The 12,574-nt window shown below is 38.0% G+C and overlaps 1 pseudogene; it reads left to right on the forward strand.

Annotated features, from left to right (window-relative positions):
• Nucleotides 1-8,700: 8,700 nt before the first annotated feature.
• On the forward strand, nucleotides 8,701-8,801 carry LOC122905765 (annotated as a pseudogene).
• Nucleotides 8,802-12,574: the final 3,773 nt, after the last annotated feature.

Raw genomic sequence — 12,574 nt, forward strand, 5'->3', positions numbered from 1 at the left:
CTCATGCAACTGATGCTCACTCTGTGCCGAAAGCGGGCCAATCTCATCGTCAAGCCCAGGGAATAGAAAAGGGGACAATATAGTCTCTGTAATATGATGGCAGAGATAAGACAGATGCTATGGGGCTAAGATGAAGGATATGAAACTCAAAACCAAGACTGAGGAGCAAGGACGCTGTATCAGATGGTTTCAAGAAATGATAGTGGCCTGAACAAGAATTGTGATGATGGAAATTAAAATAGTTTCAAAAAGCACTGAGGAGGGGGCACAGGTGCATCTCGCCTACTGAACAGGTGTAAATAGCAGGTAGGTGGAGGAGGTGAAGAGGACCACATAACATAGTCTATGAATACTAATTGAAGGCCTGAGTTGGGGAGACTCTGACAGAGGTGATGTGGAAGTAGGCTAGAGGGCTAAAGCCACATTCCTCACATCCAGAAAATGCATGTACATTTAAGCAAATAAGATATAACAAAAATTTCCCCATGTCCCTGAGGCTATTATCTTATTTTTTTATGGGGCGCTATTCAATTCTCAACAAAGAAAAAAAGTAGTAAAAATAAAAGGCAGTGGGTATCTGGGAAGAAGTTTTTGGAAACTTCAGAAAAATTCCCTTGAAATCCGCACATAATTGTTTCAGTCTTACAGGGAAAGTGGATGAAAAGAACGGATTGTGTCATTGCACTTTGAGCCACATACTGCAAAGCCTTCTAAGGGCTGGTTTCATTTCTATGAAGAGGAAAGAAAGCCATAGCCTCTGAGTTACTCTTCGGGAATTATAGCAAGTTAAACATTTTCATTTAAAGCCCATATTTCGGGGCGCCTGGGTGTCTCAGTGGGTTAAAGCCTCTGCCTTTGGCTCAGATCATGATCCCAGGGTCCTGGGATCGAGCCCCGCATCGGGCTCTCTGCTCGGCAGGGAGCCTGCTTCCTCCTCTCTCTCTCTCTCTCTCTCTGCCTGCTTCTCTGCCTACTTGTGATCTGTCAAATAAATAAATAAATAAAATCTTAAAAATAATAAAACCCATATTTCTTAAAATTATATATCCCCTTTTTATATTTAGGTGCGTATGTGTATGTTTGAGAAGCTATCATATCAATGTCCCGAAAAGGTAAAATTAATGTGTTATTAGGTTTTACTATGGACCCTCCATTTCTGCCCTAGGTAACATAAAAAGTATAAAGATTACTTCCTGAACCCCTATCATATCCCACATTCTCCTTGTCATATTTGTATGGGCCCCACCTCAAGTTGGGGACAACCTGAGGTGGGACCCATCTTCCTTGACTCTTCCCCTTCATCGGGTACTTTTTCTACACCATATCTGGGGCCCTGAGTCTGTGCCAGTGGCTGAAAGCTGCTGCTTTCAGGGAGAGGCCTGTACCATCACTGTAGCACATATTAACAGCTAGATAGGGAGTGAAGGAAAAAGACAACTTGAACCCCCCAGGCTGTTGCCCCAGCTTCTGCTCCACTGTGAATTCATTAACCATCCTGGTCCAGAGAACATTGCAAGGAAAATGATGTGCAGGCAGATTCACAAAACCTAATTCAGGATCCAAAGCCAAGATAGAGATAGAGCAAGGTCAGGAAATGAATGGGAGTTTGGAGGAACAAAACCAAGCAGGAGTAAACATTAAAGTATATGGCATAGGTCTGAATTCTGGGGATGTAGTTTGAAAACAAGGTAGAAAAGACTACTGAGGAGACACAGCAATGAGCTAGGAGGCAGTAAGGAATACTTAAGGACCATTTCAAATACTTTTGTACCACTCTTACCCTAATCAAACATACATGGACATTGATTTCTTACCTGTCATTTGCCTTGTCTTTGAAAATAGGACAATAGCTTTGGTTTTCAGCCAAACAAATAACCAAGAATAGCACAGCACAAAAGAATAAGAATCTATTGTTATCCTAGACTCCTTATCCCTTGGGTGAGACATAATCCTAACTCACTATTACCTCCCCATTCTGATGTTACACTAACTAGGGTTAGGACAGCCATCTAAGACTTCCTCAGATTTCCCACATCCAGCCAATAGCTGACTTCACCACCTTGATTGTTAGGAATTGGGGCAGCAGTCTGATCTCCTCATATGATCCAGTGAATGTATTGCCAAAGGAAATGTTGAGTACTGGTTCACTAGTAGCACAGAAACTTTGTAGCTGGTTGGAGTTACTGAGATCAGGGACTATACATCCCCTTATCACTCTCCCTTCAGAGTGTTAATATCTCTTTTTTCTCCCTTGGATGCATTCTACAGATCAAATGTCAGGCGGAAAATGATGTTCTTGGGGAAGGCTAGGTGGTCTCAGGAATGACAGAACCTCCTTTTCTGCTGACATATATAAGATACTTGAGTAACAGCATGAAGTAAGCCTACAGCAATGAATCTTCTCTTATTTAGGTGAGAAGAGATTGGGTTTATTAATTTTGTTTTTACCAAATGTACCTTAATATCAGTATTTCTAGGACTCTTTCAGCATTATAATTTAAAACAGAGTTTAGTGTGATAATGTAGAGTATAATGTTTTGATTCTGGTATAAATTCACCATATGTGAGAAAAGGGAAAGGAAGAAAAGCTGGCAGTTCAGATAAGAGAAAATAGTGGACTAAGAAGCTCTTATATTTGATAAATATATAAAAATAAAAATTGAAATCATTGACATGAACTGAAGACTTTGAAAAACATTTACTCTGAAACTGAAATTATTCAGATATGCCTGGCATCATTCCATCCAGAATTAGACCTTGCACTCAATCTTTATACTTTCTCCCTAAAGGGAATGACAGTTCCCCTGTGGGTATGGGTGCTAGATCTGGGGATGGGAAAATAAGATGGGTGTGGGACATTTTGTGGTTGGAGATGGTGATCTATTCAGACGTTCTGGAGACAGTATAGTGGCAAATAAGTAGTAGACATGAGATGTTTATACAACAGAGCATTCAAACAGCAAAAAGATGACCAGAAAAATAATAATTATGGTCCACTAGAATAAGATTAATGTGTAAGTAAGCCTTGAGTCCATGATAACATTTAAAAACAAAAAATGACCCATGAATGCTAAGACTATAGAAGTTGGAACTGAATCATGCACATGAGACTTAAGTATTATTTACAGTAAGATGGGTTATTTATCAAATAATTAAGAGAATTCTGCACTGAAGTTTAACCCGTCCAGGTTACCCATGACAAACTGCTTTCCCTCTTGTGGGGGTTTTAAAGCACAAAGCATTTTGTAAAGAGATAGGGTCTGCGTTCATCTCTGAATCTAACTGGGTTTGCAGTTGTTTTAACTTGGAGAGGATGGTATGGTAGAGATGATGCTATGCGATTTTGAAGGTTGGGTCACAGAAGGTCACATAGTTGTACCTTACTTACAGGAATACTCACTTTTGGATCCCTGAGCCATGTAAGATGTTCAGTTATCCTAGGGTTGCTGTGCTTTGAGGAAGCCCAAACCATATGGACAGACTATGTGTAGGTACTCTGGTCACCATTCCCCACTGAGATCAGCATTAGAGTCACCCCAGCTCAAGTGCCAAATATGTGAGAGTAAAGGTCTCTAAAATATTATGACCTGATGCCATTTACATTACCCAAAGTTTTCAAGACCTCCTATGGAGACCTCAGATATCACCAAGTAGTAACAAACCATTCATGCTATGTCCTATCCAAATTCCTCATTCACAACGTAGGCAGTGAATCTGGAGGCAGTGGTTTTTTACAAAACAGTATGTAATCATAGCATCTCCAGACTCTTCCGCAGGAACCAACTACATGAATAAAGTCTTAGGTATGCAGGAAGTGCTGCCCCATATTATTATGCCTTTGATTTTGCTTAGCGTTTATATGTCTAATGCCTTCCAGACAAAAATCAAGTAAAGTAGAATGATAGCAACTCAAGAAATTTCTACTAAATGTAATCACAGCAGAATGTGCATCAAAAAACAGCACACAAATCTCCTCCCTGAGACTGTAACTAATTCAAGTTGCCAAGAAAATGCCTCAGGGCAGTGACTCTTGAACTTTGATTTACATCAGTATCATCTGAGAGACTTGTAAAATAGAGAGGCCCAGGGCTTTACCTACTTAATGTATCTGAGTCTCTCTGGTCCTTTTTTTTTTTAAAGATTTATTTATTTATTTTAGAGAGGGAGCACATGAGAGGAGGGGCAGCAGGAGAGTTAGAAGAAGAGAAGTGGACTCGCCACTGAGCATGGAGCCTGCAGCAGGGGAGCCCAGGATCATGACCTGAGCCCAGATCAAGAGTCAGAAGTTCAACCAACTCAACCACCCAGGCATCCCTGCTCTATTCTTTGTTAACTCTTTGTTTCAGAGGTGACTCTGAAACACATGAATGTTTGAGAACCATCGAGACAGTACTATGGAAAGTAAGTAGAGAAAAGGGGGCCAATGTAGATAAAATGGCATTACTTCCTGTCCATATACCCACTGCACGTAGGAAAATGTTGAGAGGCTTAGTACCCTTTTTCAGCCTGTCTCAGAGAGTTTCTAAGAAGACAGTGGCTTAATTGCCGTGTCTTCTCCCTCTGACTAGAGTGAGCACCCCTGCCCACACAGACTCAACAACCTGAGGTTGTGTGCCCATGACTTCATACTACAGGACAGACAAGCACCAAGTTATTTGCCAGCTAACTGTGTAGGAGTTGGGTTATCTATCCTCAACATACAGAATCCGCAGGAACAACTTTTTTTTTTTTTTTAACTCAGTGTTTCTCAACTTTGACTACGTATTAGAATCATCTAGAAAACTTTTAAAAGTCCCTATTGCTGTACCCCAGACTATTATAACAAGGTCTGGAAGTGGATCACAGGCATAGGTTATATATACATAAGGCTCCCGAGAGGGTTCAAAGTCTATCCAAACTTGAAAACCACTGTCTCTAACTCAAATTCTCACAAATGAGGGTGATTCATTCTGAATTAAAAGAGAAGTCTGTATCTTTAAGGATCATCCTTTTATTAGGATACTCTCATAACTTGGTATCAGATAAAATAGTTAAAAATATGAGAACATGTGCAGAAAGATAAGCTCCAGAGATAACTGTCCATATTTCTGCCCTCTCACTACCATATTGGCAAAATAATAGACAATTCCTTTAGAATTAATAGACAACACCAGCAATGTCAAGTGAAATTTGAAATTAAAATATACTATTTACACAGCCCCCCATTAATGCTTAGATATAAATCTAATAAAAGCTGCAAAATATATAATATTTGAAGAAAACTACAAAACTTTGAATTAAATCAAAGAAGCACTAAATAAACGAAGACATATTCCATTTTTATGGATCAGAACTCAATATTGTCATGATATCCATTCTTCCCATCTTGATCTATAGATTCCATACAATCCCAATCAAAAGCCAGGAAGTCATTTTGTCGATACTAACAAACCAATTCTAAAGTTTATATGGAAAGGTAAATGATTCAGAATAGCCAACATAGTATTGAAAGAGAACAAGTTGGAGGACTAACACCACATATCTTCAACACTTACTACAAAGCTACAATAATTGAGATAATGGTGATGTTTCCACAACTCTATAAATTAACAAGAGTCAATTTAATTATATACTTCAAATAGGTGAATTTTATGGTAAACAATAAAACTGTTTAGAAAGACACAATGTGGATTTAGTTTTAAAGTTCTGGGAAAAAAGGGGCATCTGGGTGTCTTAGTTGATTAAGCATTGGACTCTAGATTTTGGCTTAGGTCATGGTCTCAGGGTCATGAGATTGAGCCTGGCATCAGGCTTTGCACTAGGCCTTGAGCCTGCTTAAGATTCTCTCTCTCCCTCTCCCTCTTCCCTTCTCTATCACCCCCATCTCCCCCCCTCAAAATAAATCAATAAAAATAAAGTTCTGAAAAAAACAAACAGGCAAAAATAAAGATTAGTACTCTGAAAAAATTACTTTAAGGAAATAGAAAAAAAAGCTGCAGTAATTTTTTTCAACAATGCATGAGCTCTATAAAAATATTAATTAAATATATTGTTTACTATTATATGCCAAATGCTATTCTAAGTGCTTTACATTGTTTTATCATTAAATAATCCTATAAAGCTGATACTATATCCTTTTTTACAGAGAGAGAATCTGAGCCTAACTGGACATTAAAAAAAATGAAATGATAGCATAAAAAGAGAGGCTTAAATTAAAAGGAAGGTGGTAGTGCTAAAGAAATAATTCAAGGAATTAACAATGCCATTACATTATTGTAAATGCTATTAGAAAGACTAAAAAATAATGAAGATCCAAAAGCAGTTTAATGATGATCAGAATGGGATTGAAAACAGTACGGTCAATGCAGAAGAAAAGGAGAAAGAGATTAGTGTGATCAGATAATAGATGATAGATAGATGTGGATGACATAAAACAAGGACCAAAGAAAAGATAATAGTGTTCTGAGGGATGTAGGAGAGAACAGCATAAAACAAAGTTAAAGGCTATTATCTACATTTTCTCTTAGCAGAGGAGAATTTTAAATATAAATGGCACCATTGCTAACAAGATACTAGATAAAAATGTCCCTGCAGCTGCACGGAGGACCTCACACACAGCATCTTGTTTGATATCACAATCCTAAGAAGCACGCACTATAATTGTGCCCATTTTACAGATGATCCTTAGAAAAAGATGACTGCATATTCCCAGCTTGCCTAGGACAATGCTGATTCCACTCCAGTGGTACCTCGATAAACTAATATAAATTACTTTAGGCAACATTCCATCCTCAAAAGTGCCAGAAATGTGGACAGCAAATTACATGATGACCTTACTTTGAGCCTAAGACCATAGCTGGTAAGCTGCAGAACCAAAACTTATAGTCATATAAGTCTCTAAAGTCTTTCTTCTTAACCATTTTGTTATAACAACTCTGTAGAGCTAAAGTGTTTATCATATCAAGTCAAAATTAGTGAAAAGTGGTCATTCCAAGAAATCCTGCATTTCTTTTTTTTTTTTTTAGAGATTTTATTTATTTGACAGACAGAGATCATAAGTAGGCAGAGAGGCAGTCAGAGAGAGAGGAAGGGAAGCAGACTCCCTGCTGAGCAGAGAGCCTTGGGATCATGACCTGAGCGGAAGGCACAGGCTTTAACCCACTGAGCCCACCCAGGTACCCCCAAAATCCTGCATTTCAAAGATAAATGAAGAAGTCTACATGTAGCATTGAGTAGAAGCAATCATTTAAAAAGCAACAAGTACTTAATTTAGTAAGTAAATAATGTCCTAGACTTATTCTCCACAACATTTAATGGCATAAAACAATTTATATACAGACAAGTTGTAATTAATGTAGGAAAACAATAAAAAGCTGTTCTTAAAAATATACAAAGTGTTGGGCAGCAAATACCCAAGCAATTACTTGAAGACATTCTTCAACTAATGGTGGGATAAATCAAAATGAAGACCTCACAGATACAAAAGGAAGACAGAGAAGGACTGACAGCGGGCAACAAATCCATTTTAAAAATAAAATTATATATAAATCGATCCAGAAAATATGGTGTCTGGACAAAATGTGCATATTTGATTTCTTGAAAAACTATCACCATATTTAACTTCTCTACTGCATCAGCAATTTCAATGCATATCAGTTAAGAATTTTATGAAGAAGTGGGTAGAAGAAAGTGAAAGGGAATGTACGTGCAACCGTTTCCTATTTTTCACAGAGGGAACTGAATCAATGATGTCTCATTTCCAGTGTTGATAAATTAACAAAGCTTTAATTAAATTATTTGAAGATACAAAAGGTATATATTAGCAGAAGAAAAAACTTGTACGTCTTTCACATTATAGAAAAAAAACAACTAAAGAAAACCTTAAAAAGATTATTAAAAAAAGAAAAGATAGCATAAAAACTAAAGAAAACACTGAAAACAATAGAAAAGGATGGAAAATAGAGGTGAGAGTCAGAAAGTGTATTAAGAGACCGAACATAAAATGTTTAACAATAATTACAAGTGGTTAAACTACTCTCTCAATAAAGGAAAGAGGGACGCCTGGGTGGCTCAGTGGATTAAAGCCTCTTCGGCTCAGGTCATGATCCCAGGGTCCTGGGATCGAGCCCTGCATCAGGCTCTCTGCTCCGCAGAGAGCCTGCTTCCTCTTCTCTCTCTGCCTGCCTCTCTGCCTACTTTTGTTCTCTGTCAAATAAATAAATAATTTTTTAAAAATCTTAAAAAAAAAAAAGGAAAGACACTATAACATTACACAAAAAATATATAAATAAAACCTAAACAAATAAATAAACTTATTTACAGATGACTTAAAGCCAAAGACTAAAAAACACAAGGAAAAGGACGCCTGGGTGGCTCAGTTGGTTAAGCAGCTGCCTTCGGCTCAGGTCATGGTCCCAGCATCCTGGGATCGAGTCCCACATCGGGCTCCTTGCTCAGCGGGGAGCCTGCTTCTCCCTCTGCCTCTGCCTGCCATTCTGTCTGCCTGTGCTCACTCTCTCTCCCTCTCTCTCTCTCTGATAAATAAATAAAATCTTTAAAAAATAAAAAAATAAAAAATAAATAAAAAACACAAGGAAAAAAGGACAAGAGTAGATATGCAAAGGATATTAACGGAAAAGCAAAAAGGCCAATGTGTCAGGGACCGATATCTGCCAACTCAATCTCCATGCTTAATTGACTAACTTAAAGAACCCTCATTTTGTGCTTGCCATGGCGCATATACTAAAATTGGAACAATACAGAGAAGAATAGCACGGCCCCTTGTGCAAGAACCCTCATGTTACGGGGCATGACAATATTCCCAGTTTCTCTTGCAAACAGGAGAAGCCAGCGAATCAAAGAAACAGGAGTGGAAGACACTGGGGGAGTTTTCTAGGGAAGCTTCTTTTAAAAGTGCTGAGCACCCTTTTGCTTTCCCCACTTGCTCCCTTCCACTGGCTGGGATGCCAACACGATAAAACTGGAATGTCCATCTTACAACGAGATGTTGACCTTAAGGATAGAAGCAATTCATCAAGGACACTAAAGCAGGAATGTACAATGGGCCTGGGTCACCAATGACATCCTGGAACCTCTTGATTGTTACTTGAGAGGGAAAACAAACAAAACAAACAAAAGTCCATCCTGTTTTCAACTAGTCTTCAGATCCTTGTTTCCTGTGCCCAAAAGCAATTCTTCACTTATACAATATCATAAAATCAGTATAAAACCAAAATCCAATGTGCAAAAAAAAAAAAAAATTAAATGTGACAGAATAACAAATAGCATGGAGGACAAGGGGTGCTAGAGAGGAGAAGGGAGTTGGGGTAAATTGGATAGGGAGGTGAACCACGAGAGACTATGGACTCTGAAAAACAATCTGAGGGGTTTGAAGTGGCGGGGGGGTGGGAGGTTGGGGTACCAGGTGGTGGGTATTATAGAGGGCACGGATTGCATGGAGCACTGGGTGTGGTGAAAAAATAATGAATACTGTTTTTCTAAAAATAAATAAATTGAAAAAAAATACTTTGTATCGGATAGTTACCAAACAAAGGGAACATTTTCTAAGAACTAATATGCAATTAAAATATATTTGCCACAAACTTCAAAAAAAAAAAATGTGACAGAAGGGAGTTGTGGGAAATTGGAAGGGGAGGTGAACCATGAGAGACTGTGAACTCTGAAAAACAATCTGAGGGGTTTGAAGGGGCGGGGAGTGGGAGGTCGGGGTACCAGGTGGTAGGTATTATAGAGGGCACGGATTGCATGGAGCACTGGATGTGGTGCAAAAATAATGAATACTGTTATGCTGAAAATAAATAAAAAATAAATTTTAAAAAAATGTGACAGAGAATCCCTTTGTTGAATGATATAATCCAACATGAGTATGTGTCATAAATTTTTCTGTAACAATAATACATGAAATTGAATGAAGGAAATGCTATAGGAACTACAAAGAGAAACTTAGAGAATTTCAATTAGAATGAGAAACATAAGCAAGCTTCTCTGAATCTTTGAAAACTCAAATAGAACCATTAGGTAAGAAAATGAAGGTTCTAAAGAATACAGTAGAATTAAAGAGGGTACTTTGACATGCAGGCATATGAGTATGTTCATGTGTATCTATATTTAAGTGTCTTATAAATAGAATTTCATGGACTTGTTTTTCAAAAATCGATTAAATGAAAATATTTAAATATTTCAAAATATAGATTTTATCTTCAAATTATAATTCAACAAATAAATAAAAATTTAAAGTACATTAGATTGAACAGAAATACCAACATTTGGAAGTCACTCACAATAATTCTTTGGTCCAAACAGAAATCAGAGTGCATATTACATGTATTGTAAAAAATAAGGAATATATGAATATATTCAATATATAGAATATATATTATTTGATATATATGAAGATAAGAATAATATGCCTCAGAATCCATATGACATAGCTAAAAGCATATTCAGAGGAAAAGTCATTGCTTTAAACATGAAAGAATGAAAATAAATGTAAAGCATTTAATCCAAGTGTTCAGATAAAGAACAGCAAAATTAAGACAGAAAAAGAAATAGATCAAAGAAGCAGTAGCAAAAATACCACAAGAAAATCTTCTGGGGGAAAATCAGAAAAAAAGTACTCAAAGATGATTGCTCAGTGCACAGTTTCTGAAAAATCAGACACAACTGAAAACTCAGTTATTATGAGAAGGAACGCAGAAAATCATGGGAACATCACATATTAGCATTACAGGGAAATAGCCATTATATTTATTGACATAAAAGCCCCAAATGTGTGAAATTAAAAAGCAGAACCGTAAGCAGAATGCATAGTATGATCTCACTGGGGAACTAAGGAATACATTAGCAGATCATATAATTTCTATATTTGCATTTCAGGTTAGTATTTAGAGTAGGAAAGTTTTGTTGATATAATTAGAAAAATACAACCCTTAAACTTTAGACCGCTAAATCCCATTTCCTCTGGTGTCCTCTTTAAAGTAGAACACTGCATTCCTTTTCTTTAGGGATAATATCTCTTAGTCATTATAACATGTATAACCTCTTGCACCTATTAGAGCAAGCAATTACCAGAGGTAATACTGCATTTATCTTTTCTCTAGGATCCCAAGGATTTCTCTCTGCTTTCAAAGCAATTTCCCCTCAGAGGATACTATTATTTCATAGTAATGATTCAGAGCCCTTACCACCCCCTCAGAATGCAAGCCAAAACTAAAGGAAAATTAACCAGTGTAGGGAGTCAATGATTGGTTCCAATTTGGTGTCTCTACTTGAAAAGCTCTCCTTTACCAGGAGCTCTCTGCACCTTTAAAATGGAGAAACGTGCACCCACTTGAAAGTAATATTCTGGGAATTAAATGTTGTGACATATGTCAAACTCCCAGCACAGAGATTTGGTGGAATTCTCCCTTTTCTCTCCCCCGTATCCTTTCCAACCTCCTACATGATTAAAACTCATCTAACCAATCCACATTCTCACAGATTCTAAAAGAGGCAAGTAGAGAATAAACAGCCAGGCGTGCATTGATGTATCTCACTTAGATACTGTGTGGAACATTGTATCGACAGCAAGTTTAGACTGTCAGCTCATTCCTTTGAGAGAGAAGTCACAGGGCATGGGAGGTGGCCTGTCTATTATCACCTCAACCTTGAGAAATTTAGTCTCTGCAGGCAGTGGCACCTTCTGGTATCCGAGGATCAAAATCCCACTGGAGGAAGTTAATTTCCTTTGTCCTAAACCCACACTTAGTCAACATTTTCCACACTGGTGGATAAAGAAAAGTTGTATGCTTCATCCAAAGTAATAAAAACACTAAGAGCCAAACTTAAACCTCAGAACTGGGATCTTCCTCTGAACTTGGAATTTAATTCTCCTTAACTACTCACTTGGAGACTAATCACACTCTGCCTGTGTCACCCACAGATTTCATATTATTTTACTCTTTCTGTGATTCAGCCCAGAGAGTTCTATCTTCTGGTCTCTCCGACCAAACCATGAGCTTTCCCAGAGCACCTGATATAATGTATACTTGGTTTAGCAATTGCTCAAGAGATTGTTTCTTCCTACCAATAACCCCTTCAATTCAATGCAGCATGAATTTTTTCATGCATACAGTTTGGACTCTGGTAAGAAAAGACTTCATTTGAAAGAATTGTTCCAGAGGGGAAGGACTCCACTGCAACAAGGATAAGAGGGCCATTATCACAGGGAGACTGTTCCCACCAGGAGATGTGCAATCATCCGAAAGGGTAGGACTCAACGAGGTTTATGAGGCTGGAAAGAGGCAGGCATGGAGAAGAGGGATGAATGGAAGAGTACGGTCTGATAGCAGAAGGAAAATGCTTTCTTGAGGGACCGGCCATTCTAGTGAAGGAGGGCTTGTAAGGAGGGGTTGTAATCTGGCTCAGAGAGGCTGAAGTTCAGCCTGGGAAAGAACAGAATCTTGACTAAAATTGGTTTAACGAGCATTGTACTCCCAGTTGATCAGTGGGGACACAGTAGTTTAGCTAACGTTTATGAGGCAAAGAAAGGGAATTGGAGGGTCTATGTCTGGTCTTGTTACAGCTGGCCGTGACC

Source organism: Neovison vison, chromosome 4 (genome assembly GCF_020171115.1).
Source record: "Neovison vison isolate M4711 chromosome 4, ASM_NN_V1, whole genome shotgun sequence".
Taxonomy (NCBI): domain Eukaryota; kingdom Metazoa; phylum Chordata; class Mammalia; order Carnivora; family Mustelidae; genus Neogale; species Neogale vison.